Source organism: Puma concolor, chromosome B2, assembly GCF_028749965.1.
Source record: "Puma concolor isolate L17-30 chromosome B2, mPumCon1.1.hap2, whole genome shotgun sequence".
In the NCBI taxonomy this organism is placed as follows: Eukaryota; Metazoa; Chordata; class Mammalia; order Carnivora; family Felidae; genus Puma; species Puma concolor.
In genome coordinates, this window is record NC_141671.1 from 89,790,175 (window position 1) to 89,808,966 (window position 18,792).

Here is an 18,792-nt window from a genome sequence, read left to right on the forward strand (position 1 = left end):
AATTTTTCACAGAACCAGAATAAATAATTCTAAAATTTTTATGGAATCACAAAAAAAATAACAACAAAAACAAAACCAAAAACCCAAAACCACCATATAGCTAAAGCAATCTTGAGAAAGAAGAACAAAGCTGGTGGTACCACTCTCCCTGATTTCAAACTATACCATAAAGCTATTCTATTCAAAATAGTATGGCAGTCGTCATAAAAACAGACACTCAGATCAATAGAACATAATTGAGAGCCCAGAAATAACCCACACATACATGGACAATTAATTACTACAAAGGACCCAAGAACATAGAATGGAGAAAGGACAATCCTTTAAGTTTGGTCTAGTGATGTGTTTGTGAATCTGATACCAAAGGCAATCGAAACAAAAGCAAAATGAACAGATGGAATTACATCAAACTTAAAAACTTCTGTGCAGAGAAGAAATCCATCATCAAAACAAAAAGGCAATACACCTAATGGGAGAAGACATTCATACATCATGTAGCCAATAAGTGGTTAATATCCAAAATATGTAAAGAATACATACAACTCAACAATAAAAAAAAGCAACTCAATTAAAACATGGGCAGAGGGTCTGAATAGGCATGTTTCCAAAGAAGACATACAGATGGCCAACAGGAACATGAAAAAATGTTGAATATCACCAAACATTAGAGGAATGCAAATAAAAACCACAATAAAATATCACCTCATACTTATTAGAATGGCTATTACTTAAAAGACAAGAAATAACAAGTATTAGGATATCAAAAAAGCAGAACTGTTGTTCCCTGTTGGTAAGAATGCGAATTGTTGCAGCCATTTTGGAAAATAGTATGGAGATTTCTTAAAAAATAAGGCTAGGTCTACCATATGATCCACCTGTTGCACTTCTAGATACTTACCTGAAGAATATGAAAACACTACTTTGAAAATATATATGCATCCATGTTAATTGCAGCATTATTTACATTAGCCAAGATTAACAACCTAAACGTCCATCAGTGGATGAATGGATAAATAAAATGTTTTATACACAACACAACATACACACACACACACACACACACACACACACACACACACACACACAAATATTACTCATCCATAAAGAACAAAATCTTGCCATTTGCAATAACAGGGATGCACAATGAGGGTACTATGCTAAGTGAAATAAGTCAGAGAAAGACAAACACCATATGATTTCACTCACATGGAATCTTAAAAAACAAAAATGAACAAAACAAAACAATACCAAAACAAATTAATAAATACAAAGAACAGATTGATGCTTCCTGGAGAGAAAGCAAATTAGGGTTGGGTGGAATGGGTTAAGAGTGTTAATTGTATTGTGATGGATTGTAACTAGACTTTTGGTGGCAATCACTTTGTAATATATGCAGATGTTAGATTATAATGTTTTGTACCTGAAACTTATATAATGATATATATTAATTTTACCTCAAAAAAATTAAGCCAGGCCTATTTGTTTTCTAGTTCTAGCATTGACAATTGCAAGATGACATGAATTCTTTATGGATTTTTTTAAAGGACATATTATGTGTTTTCTCACTGTCAAGTTTAACTGCCTTATGAGTAAGGGTGTTACAAATGCTAATTTTTTAAATGGAAAAAATGACTAATTCTCCCAAGTAAAAATAACAATAAAATGAAATTGGCTGAAATTTCTTTTAAACATGTGAAGGAATCACATTTAGCTTTGCTTAAAGACTATTAGTTTCTGTTTATGGAATTTTAGAAAGTCTAAGCTTCTTTAACAGAAAACAGTCTTTTACAAAAGTATCTAATCCTATCCTAGTGTTGGTTGCTAGGAGAACATTTAATGCAAATTAATCAGTAAACATCTAGCAGCCAGCTACCTGAGGAGAAGGGGAGTGGGAGAGACTTAGAGGCTGGCCAGCAGGGAAACTGCTGATGGGAAAATGGCTGTCAAGGGTTTTTTATACACACCAGCAGCATCACACTGTGATATGAATTTTTTTCTCTATCATTCTTCTAGGTAAGGAAGGAAAAGAAAACAAGAAACGTTGGAAGGATAAATGGGGTCTTTCCTGTGAAGGTGAGCTTTTTTTTGTTGAACTTTGATAAAATGGCAAAAGAGAGATTAAGAATTAATAACAAACGAAGATTAGTGAGAATAGGTAGCATACCTAATATACTACCTCAATATTTGCATTTAAATTTTTCTCTGCATCATGTATCCTATTTGAAAATAATGTTTCTATAAAGTACAACAACAATAAGATACTCTGAGTATGAAAAAATATTTTTCTCTACCCTAAAATTTCATCTGGGACAAAATCCTACAATATTTTAGAAAGAATTAAGGATAAATACTTAGCTAATTTAAAATGAAATTATGCTTTAAAATGTCAACAAAACGAGAAATGAATTTGTTTTCTAAAAATTTTAATGGAATTTAGGTATATCCCACAGTGAGATTTAGACCATTGATTGACATTTATAACTGTGGAAGCAAAGTGTCAGTGCTGGTAGAACTGAAGACGTTTACACACTGGGAAATAGTTACCTTTGTTTACTGGACCTGGATTAATTCCTAAATGTGAGTTCTTTCAGCTTTTTGTTTTATTTTTACTATTGAAGAAAACCAAAAAGTGAAATTCAATTTATAGAATTTCACTTTGTAATAAATTTAGGAGAACATGGATGCCTTATCTTTAGAAATGAGTATTATGGAAATATATAAGCACAGAAATATGCTACAATAGCTACAAAGGAAATAAAAGAATAAAAACTTGTGTATTAATTATACATAAGTCCATTCAAATAGGTTTTTAAAATAGGAACAAATTTGATGTGGTTAGTTTATTATTTTTGTACTGAAAATAAATATTTTTAATTTTTCTGTAATAAAGAAGTTAACTTTACATAACTTCTTTTTTAAGTGATTTCTACATAGACGTATTAGAGTTATGCCATAAATTGAATCATAATCCGAAGTTAAAAATCATGAAGGGAATTAAAATTAAAAACATATCTCTTTGAGGTTAGATCATAGATCTAAGATCTAAGCTGTTGACTAAGATTATTTATTTTCTCTTTTATATAAAACTCATATGTCCAATAAGTTTAATTTTCTGCTCAATTTTAAATTATCTGGCAATAACTTATATAGAATATTATTTTGCTTCTTATAGTCTTTCCTGTGTAGGGCTCAGGATAAGTAAATGTACCAATATAAAGAACACAAAAAAATATTACTAACATTGCTTACAACGTGCAATGAACCCTAAAGTAAGAGATGAGCCCCTGACCTCAAAGAGATTACTATCTGCCTTCAGAGTTGAAATTAAAACACAAACAAGAAACAATAAATGAAGATGATATATTTTTAGTATGGAGTATTTTCTAGAGAACTTGGAAACAAGAGTATTTGGCAAATTCTGTAGGAACCAGAGCAAGCTCCACAGTGGGGAAGAATTTGAGTGGAAGGTGAAAAACAAGGAGGAATTGGAGGTGGTGGTAGCGGCTTTGGGTTATAATATGATTTGAATTTAAGTATTGAATAAGCAACTGATATCAACTTATTTGCCCTTGCAAATAATACCACAAACGTATTTTTTGCAAATGGTATTGAACGTATTCATTTTGGGGTGTAATCACATAGCATATACTTTCATAGAGGTCTACACAGGACAAATTAACTAGGTAATTATTGTTTGTGATTAATAAAAATATAATTTTATATGTTAAAAATACAGTAATTTTATATATAGCAAGGTCCAGGGTTATGGAAGTGTTATCTACACAAATGGTTGGGAACAAAAGGTAGTTTAATTAAGGGATTTTTTTCATAATACTTTATTGAGTAGCTATTTACCTGAATTGATTTTTTTTAAATAAACAATGTTATCATTATTGTTTCAAACACCGGTATGAAAAGATATAGAAAATTGTAAAAGTATAACATCTAACAAAAATATTGAATTAAAATTCTACAATACTCACATATTAATCTGTTGAAGACATAATAAATCTACATGTAAAATGTACATGGACCATTGATCATAATTATTCTTTTTCTATGAAAATGGCAGATCAAATTCTCTTATATATGATCATATGAAAGAGGCCCATATTGAGTGGTTATAATTTGACTATAGTAGTAATTGCTTATATAAATGCCATCCCTCTGAATGTTTATAATGACCACATAAAGCTAATCTTTATTTTACAACAAACCTTCCTCCTGAATGCTGGCACTGGCCCAACCTTTCCAAACCTAATCTCCCCTATATTTACTCCTCCTCAAGTGTATCTTCTAGTGGTCAGTGACATCACATTTTACAACAGTGTACGAGACAGGTTCCTGGAAATCAGGCTTGGTGATCATCTCTGAGAGCCATTTGATTTCCAGTTTATTTTATATATATTTTTATAGCATTTGCATTATTGTTCGTGATTTGAAGCCTTGGATGATTAATTTTGCATGTCAGTTTGACTAGTCCAAGGGGTGCCCAGACATTTGGCCAGTTTCTCTGGGTGTGTTTGTGAGGGTTTTGGGGAAGAAATAAACAATTGAATCAGTAGACTGAATGAAACAAATTTCTCTCCATAAATTTGATGGGCTCCATCTAATCAACTAGAAGCCTAATTAGAACCGATCCTCTCAAGAGTAAGAGGGAATTCTTCCTGCCTGGCTGCCTTCAAACTGACACTGGGTTTTTCTTCCCTTTGGACTCAAACTGAAACATTGGCTCTTCCTGGGTTTCAAGCATACTGTCCTTTGGACTAGAATTATACCATTGGCTCTCTTGGATCTTCAACTTGTCTACTGTAGATTATATCCTATTGGTTCTGTTTCTCTGGAGATCTGGAGAACTTTGACTAATACAAAGCCCTTGGCACTTTTCATCTGAATTTTGAGGTACTTTCTTAATTGCTCTCCAGTTTCACACTCTTCCCATATTTCTCCCATATAACTGCTATAATTATATTTTTCAGATGCAAATCTCTGTAGGCTGTTCTCTTGCTTAAAATTCTTCCTAGGCTCCTCATCCATTTTAGGATAAAGCACAACTACTAACATATCAAATAGAGTACCTCAATGATCTAGGCCAGCCTCATTGGCCCTAGGTTTTTCCCTTCTTCCAGGAAAATTGAAAAAGTTCCAGTTTTCTGAATCTAGATTTTTTAGCTGATGTATCTTTGTATGTGATACTTGCTCTTCCTGTACTGTGACTTCTCTCACTCACTCACTGTCCACTTGTCTAATTCTTATCCTTCCTTAACACTGGCTCCTGTTTTGTTTTTTTCCTGAAGCTTCCTCTAAGTTCCTTCTTCTCCTATCTGGTTGACTTTCTCTTTTATAGGATGGGGTTGTAATAGTTGGCTTTTCTCACCCATATTTCAGAAGAAATGATAAGATTCTTGAAGAAAGGTATTATATCAAATTACAGTAAAACCTTGGTTTGTGAGCATAATTCATTCCAGAAACATGCTTGTAATCCAAAGCACTTGTGTATCAAAGTGAATTTTAAGAACCATTGGCTCAGTTGTGATCATGTAACATTTGGCAACACATACTACTTGTATTGGAAGACATTGCTCATTTATCAAGTTAAAATTTATTAGAAATGTTTTCTTGTCTTGTGGAAAACTCACAAAAAGTTACTCACAATCCAAGATTTTACTGTATTTTATTCAGTGCCTTGCACAGAACAGAACACATGGTAGGTTTTCACAAAAGTTTTGCTGAATAAGTGAATGAATGAACACCATCTATAGTAATTAAATATATTTACCTTTTTTAATTTTATCTATTTTGAGAGAGAGAGAGAGAGAGAGAGAGAGAGAGAGAGAGAGAGAATGAGAACACAAGCAGGGGTGGGGCAGAGAGCAAAGAAAACAGAGAATCCCAAGCAGGCTCTGCACTATCAGCATAGAGCCCAACGCAGGGCTGAAACCCATGAACTGTGAAATCATGACCTGAGCCAAAATCAAGACTCTGATACCTAACCTACTGAGCCACCCAGGCACTACTAAATTTATTTTTAATGCACACTTTCATATTTAGCATAGAAAAGTCATTTCAGAAATTTATCTAATTCTGAATTTAGTTCTGTTTATATTTTTATATTCTTTATTTACCCTGCCAGATCCACCCTGCTCTGTGCCTCAAGGAGCTAACATTTATGAATTTTGTTAATGGGAACTCCTGCTCTCTGGCCTAAGATTGTGTTCAACTGATAGTAAATAATAAGCAAAAGATTGGAGGGTGAAAGTTGAGGAAGGTTGGGATTTTATTCCCAAGGCAGTGGTAGCAGCTTGAACCCTCCAAAACATGGCAGTATGGTTCATCCTTGAACAATGTGGGGATTAGGGACATCAAACGCTCTGTGCAGTAAAAAAATCCATGTGTAACTTTAGACTCCTCTAAAACTTAACTACTTATACCCAACTGTTGATTGGAAGCCTTAATGATAACATAAACATCAATTAAACATACTTTATATGTTATATGGATTATATACTGTATTCTTACAATGTCTAACTTTTCCTTAATTTTTTTTGCGTATTTCTAGGCTATGTAGTCCATTTGTGACTTTTTTCAAATTATTGCACACCACCAAAATTTTTACCAATATATTTGTTGAAAAGAAATCCACATATAAGTAGGCTAAAGGGGATGAGCCATGTTATTCAAGGAACAACTGTAGATACATTCCTCTCCCAAAGCTCTATGTGCTTCTCTCCCTGGGGTCTAGTATCCTTGCCCTTCAGGCTAGGAGTGGCAGCAACTCCCCACTATAGCTTGAGAGTACTTTACCTTCTATTGCTAGTTTCAGTTAAACTTGTCCATCACATCTGTGAACTTTTTTTTAAGTTTATTTATTTATTTTGAGACAGAGACAGCATGGTTGGGGAAAGGACAGAGAGAGTGGGAGATTGAGAGAGAAAGAGAGAGAGAGTATCTATCCCCTGATGTGGGACTCAAAATCATGAACTGTGAGATTACGACCTGAGTGGAAATCCAGAGTCAGAGGCTCAACCAACTGAGCCACCCAGGCACCCCTTAAACTTTTCTTAATTACACTGTTGGGCAATGTCACCAACTTCCTGCCAGGAGTATGGCTGATGCAATATAGAGCCGCCTTCTCCCCTGGAATCCATTTTAAGCATCCACATGATATCATAATAGCTTTACCGATTAGGTCATATATTGAGCTCATCAAATACATTAAATGTACAAGTAAGTATACAGTAGGCTAAGCCATATTATGATGAGAAATCTAGTATTACTTTTCAAAGGTGACTAAAAGTATCTTATAGTTTAAAATTGTTTTTAATTTAAAAGATGGTTTCAAATGCATTTTCTCATTTCAATATCTATTTATAAATATCTTATTGGATGGTAAACAGTAGACATACTGCATATATATTGTATTTTTTTTACTTCTTTATTTATTTTTATTAGAGAGAGAGCAAGTGAGCGAGCAAGAGCTAGGGGGGGAGAGGGGCAGAGGGAGAGAGAGAGAATGTTAAGCAGGCTTCATACTCAGTGTGGAGCCTGACACGGGACTTGATCTCATAACTCTGGGATCATGACCGAAGCCAAAATCAAGAGTCAACGCTCAACCCACTGAGCCATGTATGTGCCCCAAATATATAGTTTTTAAGAGGTCATTTCAATTTTATTAAAATTTTAAAATAATTTAAATTAAAATTGTATCCTTGTTAAAAATAATCATTTTCATCAGTGCTACTAGGAATTTAATATTACCCCAACTCAATAATCAGTAAAAATAACAATTATGGCCCAAGTCTCCTTTGTACCTAAGTGATTTCCTTGTAGTACCTCAGGAAGTCAGGGAGTAAGTTAATTCAAGATTGCCTGGAGATCTCACAAGCACCGTTGGGTATGCTCTACTCATGCTATTTTTACTGCACTAAATGTGATATTTGGAAAAATAGTGTCCCATTGAGTGCTACAGATGTGTAGAAGCCCACTTGGTCCAAAAAGCATCACCAGATGTGTTCTGTAGACACTGCATTGTAGTGTCTGTCACCGGGGAACAACTCTAGAGTTTTTCATTGTCTTCCCAGGAAGAAAAGGAATAAATGCTACCTTGTTCCTTCAGCCTTGTTATTCTCCTTCATGTCTAACTCCAGGAAATCACTGAAGTGCTTAGGGTGGTCTGGTCCATGATGTTATTTATTGGTGGTTTGACACCACTTTATTCTGCCCTTCTGTCATTTTGTTAAAAAGTATAAATATGGTGTATATGAGCCTTAGAAAGGGTGGAGGGGATGGGTATGCTTTCATGATCGAACACATTTGAAAAAGAAGAAACTTTGTCTCTGGGAAGTTCACGCAAACAAACTAGTACAGGCTTCAAGGCTCTGATTCCAGAGGTCAAATTATCTTATGCATTTAAGGTGCAAGGTCTGATTAGGTTGTCCCTGAGAGCTGCTATTCCCCAAAGCTACAGTCAGAAGATTTAAAATTCCAGATGCTTCTGCAGAAACAAATGAATTTTTTGAGAGCTTCTTCAGCTTTATATTATGTATATAGAGTGCACTTGAAAATACACCTGAATAGATTCTTCATTTTTTTTAATGCAGTGCCTTGCATACCTTTGGTAGGATACCTGATAGACACTCTTTTTAAGCATGTCTATTAAATTTGATAAAAGTACCGATAGAGATTGGTTTCTGGACTGTATCAATGTATACAGTGCTTTTGTTGCATATCTCACTCTGTGTCCATATTAAAGTAACAGAATGGAAATAGTAGAACACAAAGAGAATTTAATTCATAAACTTTGTCCCTTGTTAACTTCAAATCTAGATTGAGACTCTCTATTGTCCTGAAAGGTCCCAGACACAAAATCAAGTTTAATGACTGAATTTTCCTACAGGTCCTGTTAATTCCACAAGGAAAACTTGCTGTGTGTACTCGGTAAAAATTTCTGCAACTATATAAGCATTTCAGTTCTTATTTCCATTTGAACAACTGATTAATCATTTAAGCAAATTATATTATTGACAATGGATTCTATATCTTGTAATCAGACCCAAACTAAAATTGCCCCAAAGGAAAGAGTGAGCCATGGAGGCAGAACCCCAAGGGTGTTTCAGATCACTAATAGTCAGAGGTGATATTCAAGTATTTGCTGACACTTCCTGCTCCGAACCTCAGTAGTATTAGTACCTCCTGCCTGATTATTATTTCTGGAATCAGTGGAAATTTCTAACAGAGATAACTAAATCCTAATTAAGTTAAAGAGCCTCAGGGAATGGAAAGAAACCTGATGAGTGGGAAAGATACAACAAGCGGGCAACAGTAAGTCAAGACCAGTTATTGTATTTGCCAAGATATTTGCTATGGCAAGTGATGAAAGCACTCAAAAGCACAATATAGGGATAAAAACAAAACAAACAAAAAAGAATGAAGTAATATAAGGCAAAGTATATATAAAGTTTAAGTGCAATACAAGCTAAGAAAGGAGACAGACATCAATCATATTTCCAATTTCTAAAATTATTCCAAGACCTTCAGTTTATTTTGAAGCCTTATTCAGGATAGATTGGTTATCATCTGAGGAAGAAGGGATTTTCCATGCATTTTCATTACCCTAATGTTTATAGCAGAATATCGTGCCAGAACCTTAGTGATTAGTAAATGCTGAAAAGACAGAGGGTAAGTACAGGTATAATACTAACAGACAAAGCCAAGACCCTTTGAGGATATAAAACCCAGAATTCAAAGATCCTCTTTAGATTGTCATGGATATGAAGGTGAGTGTTCAGGCAACGGAATCTGTGTTTCCAGGGGATTCTGAGCAGACTGAAGCAGAAATCAAGTACAGCGCATTTCCTGAGTGGACAGAAGAGTCAGGCAAGTTGGCAAAACCTTCAACAAGGGATTGGAGTAAGGAAAGGTAAAAGCAAGGGATTGTCCTCAGGTTGATATGGGTTGGGATGGATAGAAGATGAGGATTTGGCTGACATTCTTGTGAGGTTTTTTTGTTTGTTTAAGAGATAGCAGATAGTGAAATTGATCACAATCACCCTACTTCTAGTTGGCCAGGATCAGCTAGAAGTGGCTTTTGTAACTGAGTTCTAGTTAGCCAGTGTTTGGAGATCTTCAGTAACTGATTCTGAGTGTGTTTTCCAAAAGAGCAAATACATTTATATAGGGCACTTCTTCCTCAAAAGGAAAAATTAAATAATACCATTTAAATATCATTAGAAGACACCAAGAAAAAATTCCATTTTCACATCAAATCATGCACAGTTCTAGATGCTGGTATCTACTCCTTCACCAGACTTCTGCTGGTAAAGGTCCCTTCCATAGGGTCTATTCACCAATGTCTATTGGTGGTTATGTCTGTAATCCTCACTGTAGGCCTCTCTTAACAAACTTAATTACTACCCTCAACTGATGGGCCCATCAGTCCCCTAGTCCAACATCATGTCTATAACTCTCTTCAGAAATGGTCTTTTGACAGAGAGGAGTTTGGAAATTTCCTTCCCAGTGTGGTTAGGGAATAGAGTGTAAAGATGATGCTATAGCATATGAAATTTGTTAGTTCCAGATTCTCTTACAGGTTTTTTGAATGGAGGAATTATCTCTGGGAATTACAGTGTGTGCTAGACACACTCTTTGAGTCTTAGAGTGAAACTCACTCTTCTTTAATATTGTTTTAAAGACTTGCTTCTTCGGACTAGAAGTACAAATGCCTCATTACTCAGGGCAAGTTCCCCCTAGCCCAGGTGTCTTACTAACTGTCCTCAGAAGCAGGTGGATTGCTCTTTTCAAATGCTTGTTTTCCTTATATGAAGTTATGGGACATTGTACTAAATAAGAAATGAAAACTCCTTTTGCTACAAGATATGACTCTGTTTCTTGGAACTTACAAGGAAACTCATTTCTCTTAGTATTTCAACCTATTTACTTTTTTAAATTATGGCACCTTGCAAAGAATTCTTATGATAATGTCTGTTTTAATATCATGTAACTAACAGTTTACATTTCCTAAATGATCTAGACCAGAGGTTGGCAAAAATTTTCTGTAAAGGGCCAGGGAGGAAATTTGGGGGGCATTGAGTCGTAAGGCATATATACTTTGTGGCAACTACTGATTTGTGCCTTTGTAGTTTGAAAGCATCCAAAGACTATATGAAAAAGAATAGTGTGGCTGTGTTCCAAAAAACTGTTATGTACAAAAACAGACTGTGGTTCAGATTTAGTTGATGAACCATTCTATGCATACTACTAATCTAGAAGATAATACACAATTCTGGCCTTAAAGAAGGAATTCACTATCCTTTGCCTACCAAATTCTAGCCAGGAGTAATGTTACCTCCCCATGATTTAATGCTTAAGTGAGCATAAAATAAAATTCAGTAATGATATTGCTTTCTTTCATTCCAACCTGACAATTTCCAAAAGTAGGAGAGGAGAAAAATGAAATTTTAGTAATTTATTTCTTATTGTTTTGATGTGTTTGTTTCTATGCACTTTTATATAACAAAAATATATTCATGGTATAAAATGGTTTGGCTAATTAGGAATATTAGTAGGTAACAGTTCCTGAGATATATAAAACTAGCTAGATATTTTTTGATTCAGCAGTTACATTCATTAAGTAAATCAGTGGTGTAGGACAGATACAACATTTGATAGATCCAACTCTTGTAGAAGAAAAAGGTTGGTTTCTTTTTAAACTGTGCATTACACAGTGTCACATTATATAAAGTTATTGCTACATCAGGTGACATAGTAGAAACTGATATTACATGACCTGATGCAAATTCTAATGGAAAATTTGGAGCATACAAATGGATTAAACACCCTTGAAAATCAGGTAGAGTATAATTCCAAAGGATTTCAGGTCATTCAGAAATGCTATTACCTCCCAGCTAAGAAATGTAGACTGTTTTGTTAGTGATCACACTGAAGCATGAAATTGGGGAGGAAGACTATTAATGGGTCAGTTAAAGTAAGAAGTCAGAAATATTATTTTAAGGTGGAATGTTGTGACAAATATGTGGCAAAATGTAAAATTACCTCTCAGAAAAACCCGTGTTTATTTTCAGTCACTATTTATGGTATGGAAAACGTATTATGACTGGAAAATCTCACTTGAAAAGTTCTTAGCCTAAAAATCTCACAAACCTTTTCAGAGTAGGACTATCATTGTCCATACATGCTACCAAATTCTTCTTGGAAAGCAATTTATATGTCAGGTAAAATGTATACCTTTTTCTAAAAGAGCATTTTATAGTGTTTTAAAAATAGGTTTTCATTTTTCTGAAGATTATAAAACTACTTAAGAATATAGAGGGATGAGTCAACACATACGTTAAGGCAGGAATACTTTGCAAACACTACTTAATAAATGTTTATTATCTTGCAAACTCTCTGCTAAGAAGATAGTCTTAATTGTAGTAGGTTGTTGTCCATCAGAAGAATTAAGCTCTTAAAAAAATCCTTTGAACACAAACTGTCGGATTACTTAATTGAAGCCATTCTTTTTAATTTCCTTTAAGAAAAGTATTGCTTGATTCTTCTTATCTCTTCAGGTTTTTTTTTAAGTAAAAGGATCATTATTTGGTATGTAAAATGAAATATCAGGCAAACAGAGCCAATAATAATTGAACACTTAGTTCATGTATCTCATATGAATGACCATGTGTATTAGAATTGTTTTTCATAAAAGGTATTTACTGTGGGAAATTAGAAACTTCTAAATTTTAAAGCATAATGCATAGAAATGGTAAAAAAAAAGTATAATTTAAGAAGTCTTTGCTATGAAAATTTAAGAATTCTGATGATATTGGAAGAAATTCATTTAGCAAGCAAACAGTTAATTTTGGCCAGATTCTTTATTCACCACATTTTTGGCACAAACCCTTTGTGTCATCACTAGTAAGTAACAATACTCTGTACTTTGAAGGCATGGAGCATGCTTTTTTCACCTTTTTATTCGATTCTGCTGCCTGCTCACCTAAATACCACAGCCTCTTCACTGATGTCTTTTCAAGTATTGTGGTTGTACAATAAATGTATGATTGTAGTAAACAAACCAAACCTGCACGTAAGGCTTTCTCCAGGGACAATGCCATGAAATTATTTCATAAGGATTGCTTTTAGGTCTTTAATTACCAAATTCACTCACTTGCTAAGTAATACTACACGGAAGTAATGTCATCACAGGGCCAGTCTGGTGTACTTTAAATGCCTGAATGAAAACTGTTATGGAGTATCCCTATTTTGAATTCTTAATATACTTAAAATAATTATTTGATTTGTACCTGTTTATCTCTCAACTTGATTAGTATATTATATTTAAAACGTTTTTGTACTCTAAATATTAAATACATTTCTTTAAAATGCACATAATGTATTTACCAAATGCTACAAAATTTAAAATACATTTTGTTTGGAATGAGTACCTAGTATTCAAAATCATAATTGAAATATATAGTCCTTATATTTCAAAATATTAACCTTTCACTGAATTGATTAAAAGCATATAATATGACTTTGAAGTATTTTGAAAACCTGACTACTGAAAATCAAATTATTTTTGTTGTTTAGTAATGTGAAACAGTTACTCCATTTTTCAAAGACTATGATTATCCTGTGCACGCTGCCCATGAATAGATTTAGTAGAAACCATAAGCTGAAAAGAAGAATCATTAATAAAAAAGAATCAAAAACAAAGGAAAGTAGGTGGGTTAATTGTGGTAAATATGATTTATGCATCTATTTAGGCTACCAGGGGAATACAGAAGGGAATTTGAAAGATTTTAAAATCTAAACCCAAATTTACAAAATTCAAATGAGAAGAATTCTTTTCAGAGTATGTTGAACATTAATTAAATATTATTTTTATTCAGATGCAGACTTGGTGATGGACAATAAGCAGTTATTAAGTTTTTTCTAAAAAGGTAGCTTGAATATCTTACCTAAACCCTCTTACAATGACAGTTGCCAAGAATCAAGCCAAGAAAATGTGATCACAAAGCCAAGGTACACAAGTTTAAACACACCAAGTTGAAAAAGTACTCAGGGCACAAAATGAGGTGTTTTCAGTATGATACCTGTACATTTTTAACTGGCATGTTGTGTAACACTTTAAAAAATTGTTCTTGTTAAGCTCATAAATACTATTTATAGTTAATTGTATTTATGAGCAGAAACTTTGGCCTTTAAAGTTTCTACCTTTGATTTGGATGTATTTTTTCCTTTTTTAAATGTTTTTAATGGGTTTTCTTTTTTTTAATGTTTTTAATGTTTAATTTTTGAGAGAGAAACTGAGTGTGAGCAGGGGAGGGACAGAGAGAGAGGGAGACACAGAATCCAAAGCAGGCTCCAGGCTCTGAGCTGTCAGCACAGAGCCTGACACAGGGCTCGAATTCATGAACCAAGAGATCATGACCTGAGCCAAAGTCACACACTTAACTGACTGAGCCACTCAGGCGTCCCTGGATTTAATTTTTTTCTTTGTGGTCAGTTATCTGATTGGTTCCTTTAAGTAGTCTATGGATGTATGAATACTTTATGGATATTCCTTTAATCTATTTAATCATTTTATTTATTATATAATACAATTACTCTAGGACCTTACTTAATTTTAACTAGGTCTCTCTGATTTCAAAAGATAGTCTTCCTAATATGCATATCTGATTATGTTCTGCTTCCGTTTGAGTTCTTTCGTGGCCTCCCATGCCAACAGAATAAAATCTAAACCACTCTGTATGACAGAAAAAGCCCTTCATCCCCTTCATTTCTTTCAACCCCCTACTGTGCCTTCACATCTAATATACTATCAGCTGATCCATTTTGGAAAGTCTTATAGTTCTTTGAATTTGTCATGATCTCTAACATGTCTGTAACTTTCTGTGCTGTCCCTCGGTCTTTATAAGTCCCTTTCCTGAGTACATCTGGCTAACTTAGAGTCATTATTCATAACTCATTTTTAGTAATAATTTCTGGTTATTCTTCAGTGTGTTTATTTACTTTGTAAATGTGCTGTTCAGTAGAGTGGCCACTAGCTAGAGGTGGCTATTTAAGTTTAAACTAATGAAAATTAAGTAAAATTTGAAAATTCATTCCCTCAGTAGTGTTGTTCACATTTCAAGAACTCGTTATCCACATATGTATGACTGGTTGCTACCACATTGGACAGCAGGGATGTAAAATATTTTCATCCTCATTAAAAGTTCTGTGGAATAGCACTGTCTTAAAATCTTAATCATCAAATTGTATACAGTAATCTTTTTTATTTCTCTGTTTCTCAATCTGGAGCTCCTTAAAAGCAAGTAACCTAGACTATTGGTCTTTATGGCACATAGTAGGAATGCAGTAATTTTTTGTGCTTCACATGCTAAGACTCATAGACACCGGTAAGAGAAAACCATATTGCGCTATAATCAGAAGTAGAATTATTTGAAAAAATTTTTTTCAATGTTTATTTATTTTTGAGAGACAGAGAGAGACAGAGTGTGAGTAGGGAAGGGGCAGAGAGAGAGGGAGACACAGAATTCAAAGCAGGCTCCAGGCTCTCAGCTGTCAGCACAGAGCCTGATGCAGGGCTCGAACCCACGAACCATGAGATCATGACCTGGGCTGAAGCCGGACACCCAACTGAGTGAACCACCCAGGCGCCCCTGAAGTATAAGTAGAATTATTAAGGCACAGAAAACATTACTAAGGGAAAAGACTTTTGAGTGATACAAGTCCAGTCTTCTTGGCCTAAAACATAGTTAAAATCTGAAGAAAAAGGGACCTATACCTTTCCATCACAGCAGCCACAAAGAGCAAGAAAATCTTAAGGAGAGGTTATTTTGTAGAAAACATTGGTAGAGAATATCTCTTAGCATATTTTGTACAGTAAAATTGAAACATTAAAATAAAATAGTTGATTATTTGAATTCCATGAGACCGAACAGCATAAGAAATTGTTAAAGGTGATGAGAACTTCTGACATTTAATATACTATCTGTGAGAAGGAATTGACCACTATGGGCATACTTAGTCCCATGTGGGCAATAGATGTAGATGGCAGAACCAGAGTGGAAAAATAAAGTTATTATTAATCTTACTGATTTCTCATTTTTAAACCGCAAGTAAAAATTTATTTTCTGTGATTTTCATTCTTTTTGTAAATATTGATGACTATTGCTTCCCACTCCAAACCAGCTCATTACTCAAGTCATTTTTTTCAGTAAAGTTGCTCCTTGCTCACATTATCTAAAAGTTCAAGTTCTACAATCCATCTCTCCTTCTCTTTTTTCTCCTTCTTATTATGATCACTATTTAACATTCTGAATGTTTTACATATTTATCTTGTTGTTCTGCCTCTCATAATAAATTTAAGCTTCAAAACTGCAGGTATTTTTGTCAGTTTTGTTCATTGTGGTATCACTAACTCCTAAATGTGCCTGGTACATAGTAAATACTCAGCAAATGTTTGTTAAATTTTGCATGGCCAAAATACACACACACACACACACACACACACACACACACACACACACACGCACACGATATATATACTATATAATCTCTCTCTCTCTCTCTATCTATATATATATATGTATATATACGTGTGTGTGTGTGTGTGTGTGTGTATAGTTACTACAGAATTACTGATCTTAGAAATGTTTTTTCTTGGGGTGTCTGGGTGGCTCAGTTTGTTGAGGATCTGATTTCAGCTCAGGTCATGAACTTGTGGTTCATGAATTCAAACCCTGTGTCAGGCTCTGTGCTGACAGCTCAGAGCCTGGAACCTACTTTGGATTCTCTTTCTCCCTCCCCTGCTCACACTCTCTCTCTCTGTCTCTCAAAAATAAATAAAGAATAAAAAAATTTAGAAATGTTTTTCTTAACTTCTCACATTCAGTTAAATCACCAAGTTTGGCCCATTTTCCCTTCTAAGTATTTCTCAGTTCTTTGCCTTTTTCTAAATCTATTTCCATTCTTCCTTGTACTGTCAGAGCAAGCCTGCTGACTGCTTTCTGTCCCAGGATGCCCTTCCACACAGCAGGGTCCATACTGCTGTTAAGTATGAACTTTCCAACAGGCAACACTGTTCATGTCCTTCCTCTTCTAAGAACTCTTCAAAAGCATCCCAAAGACTTTGGAACGAGGTCCAAATCCTGAGTACCACACACAAGGCCTACCTCCTTTTGCATCCTCAACTTTGTACACCCTGTTTGCAAGTACCCACATAGTGCATATTATTTTACCTGTGGCCTTTCTTATACAACAATCTGGCCTTAAATGTCCTCCCACCCTTCATCAGGGTGAACCACAGACACTAAGTTTGGGTTAGTTAGATATTCCCTAGGAACTTTTTAATAACATAACTATCAGTTAATGTGCTTATCTTCTCTTGTAGACCGTGAGTTCTTGCAGAGGAGAGAATACATCTGACTTTCACACTTAACACAGTGCTGGCATAGACTAGGAGCACAGGACTGTCAGAAAAAGGATTGAAAAATTGAGTTATCACCCTAAGGGACTTAGAATATATGTTCACAGAGCAGAGATACCATTTATGACAAACTCCTTCAAGAAAGACTAAGCTATTAGAATTAGAAACATTATTCCAGATATTATTATCGTCAAATAACATAAAAAGTCTGGGTCCATATGTAAAAATAGCTTTGAAAATACTTTTTTTTTTTTTTAATTTTTTTTTTCAACGTTTATTTATTTTTGGGACAGAGAGAGACAGAGCATGAACGGGGGAGGGGCAGAGAGAGAGGGAGACACAGAATCGGAAACAGGCTCCAGGCTCTGAGCCATCAGCCCAGAGCCCGACACGGGGCTCGAACTCACGGACCGCGAGATCGTGACCTGGCTGAAGTCGGACGCTTAACCGACTGCGCCACCCAGGCGCCCCTGAAAATACTTTTTAGTGAGTTTTAAGTCCAGCACTTTCAGCTTCACCAACATTTACATTCCTGGTCTTCTTAAATAACTCTATCAGTCTCCAGGACTTTTTACCCTTGAGTTAAAGGAACACAAGTGTGTGCTGTAGTGACTATTTTATTCAACAAACAGTGAATATTTAAATATTCTGTAAATAGTGTTCACCTAAACTAGGTATAGAAAGACCAAGCAGAGTCCATCCTCTGTGCATCTTCGGTGATCTCCAGCCCTGGAAGTATGCATTGGGTTTATATCCCCAGCTGGATAAACTGCTTTCACCTTTATTAATTGGTGTTGGTATTGAAACAGTGGTTATTTATTCAAGTTTGAATTAGGAGAATTCAAACTTTGAGCATTTTCAGGTGTTTCTTTGAGCATTTTCAGGTTGCCATGACTTTCTATTCTGGGAAAGCTATGAAGCATTCTTTACATTTTATTTCCAAGAAATGATGGTATTATAAATGTGTAGTTTTGCTTTCACTATGTCTCTTGTTTTCATTTTCTATGAGCTAACTTCGAAAGCAGAATAAGGTATAGTATTATGATCATCTTTTTGGGAAAATACTTACATTCCCCAAATTTGGTTATCAAATAACTTCCATACTGTTAGTTTTAATGCAAGAAAAAAAAATCAAATCAAATCAAAACAAAAGAAAACAAGACCACAAAACCTTTAACAGTTACCCACAGTTTATAGGTCTATAGCAACTATGAATAAACTGCTAGAGGCAAAAAAATTTTTTCAGCAGAAATTCTGCTCTGCTGTATTTTTTCCTTAAAAAATCTTTTCTAAACAAATGTCACAATTATAATCTTTTAATTAATTTGGTTCTCCATACAGAAGAGTCGTAAATGAAAGCGAGT

The 18,792-nt window shown here is 34.6% G+C and overlaps 1 long non-coding RNA gene across 1 annotated transcript in view; it reads left to right on the plus strand.

Moving 5' to 3' along the window:
* Window positions 1-2,011: 2,011 nt before the first annotated feature.
* Window positions 2,012-18,792, plus strand: part of LOC147581105 (uncharacterized) — a 280,066-nt gene continuing 263,285 nt past the window's right edge. The window contains exon 1 of the long non-coding RNA XR_015251414.1: window positions 2,012-2,073. This is a non-coding gene — a long non-coding RNA (uncharacterized LOC147581105). The remainder of the gene's footprint in view (window positions 2,074-18,792) is intronic.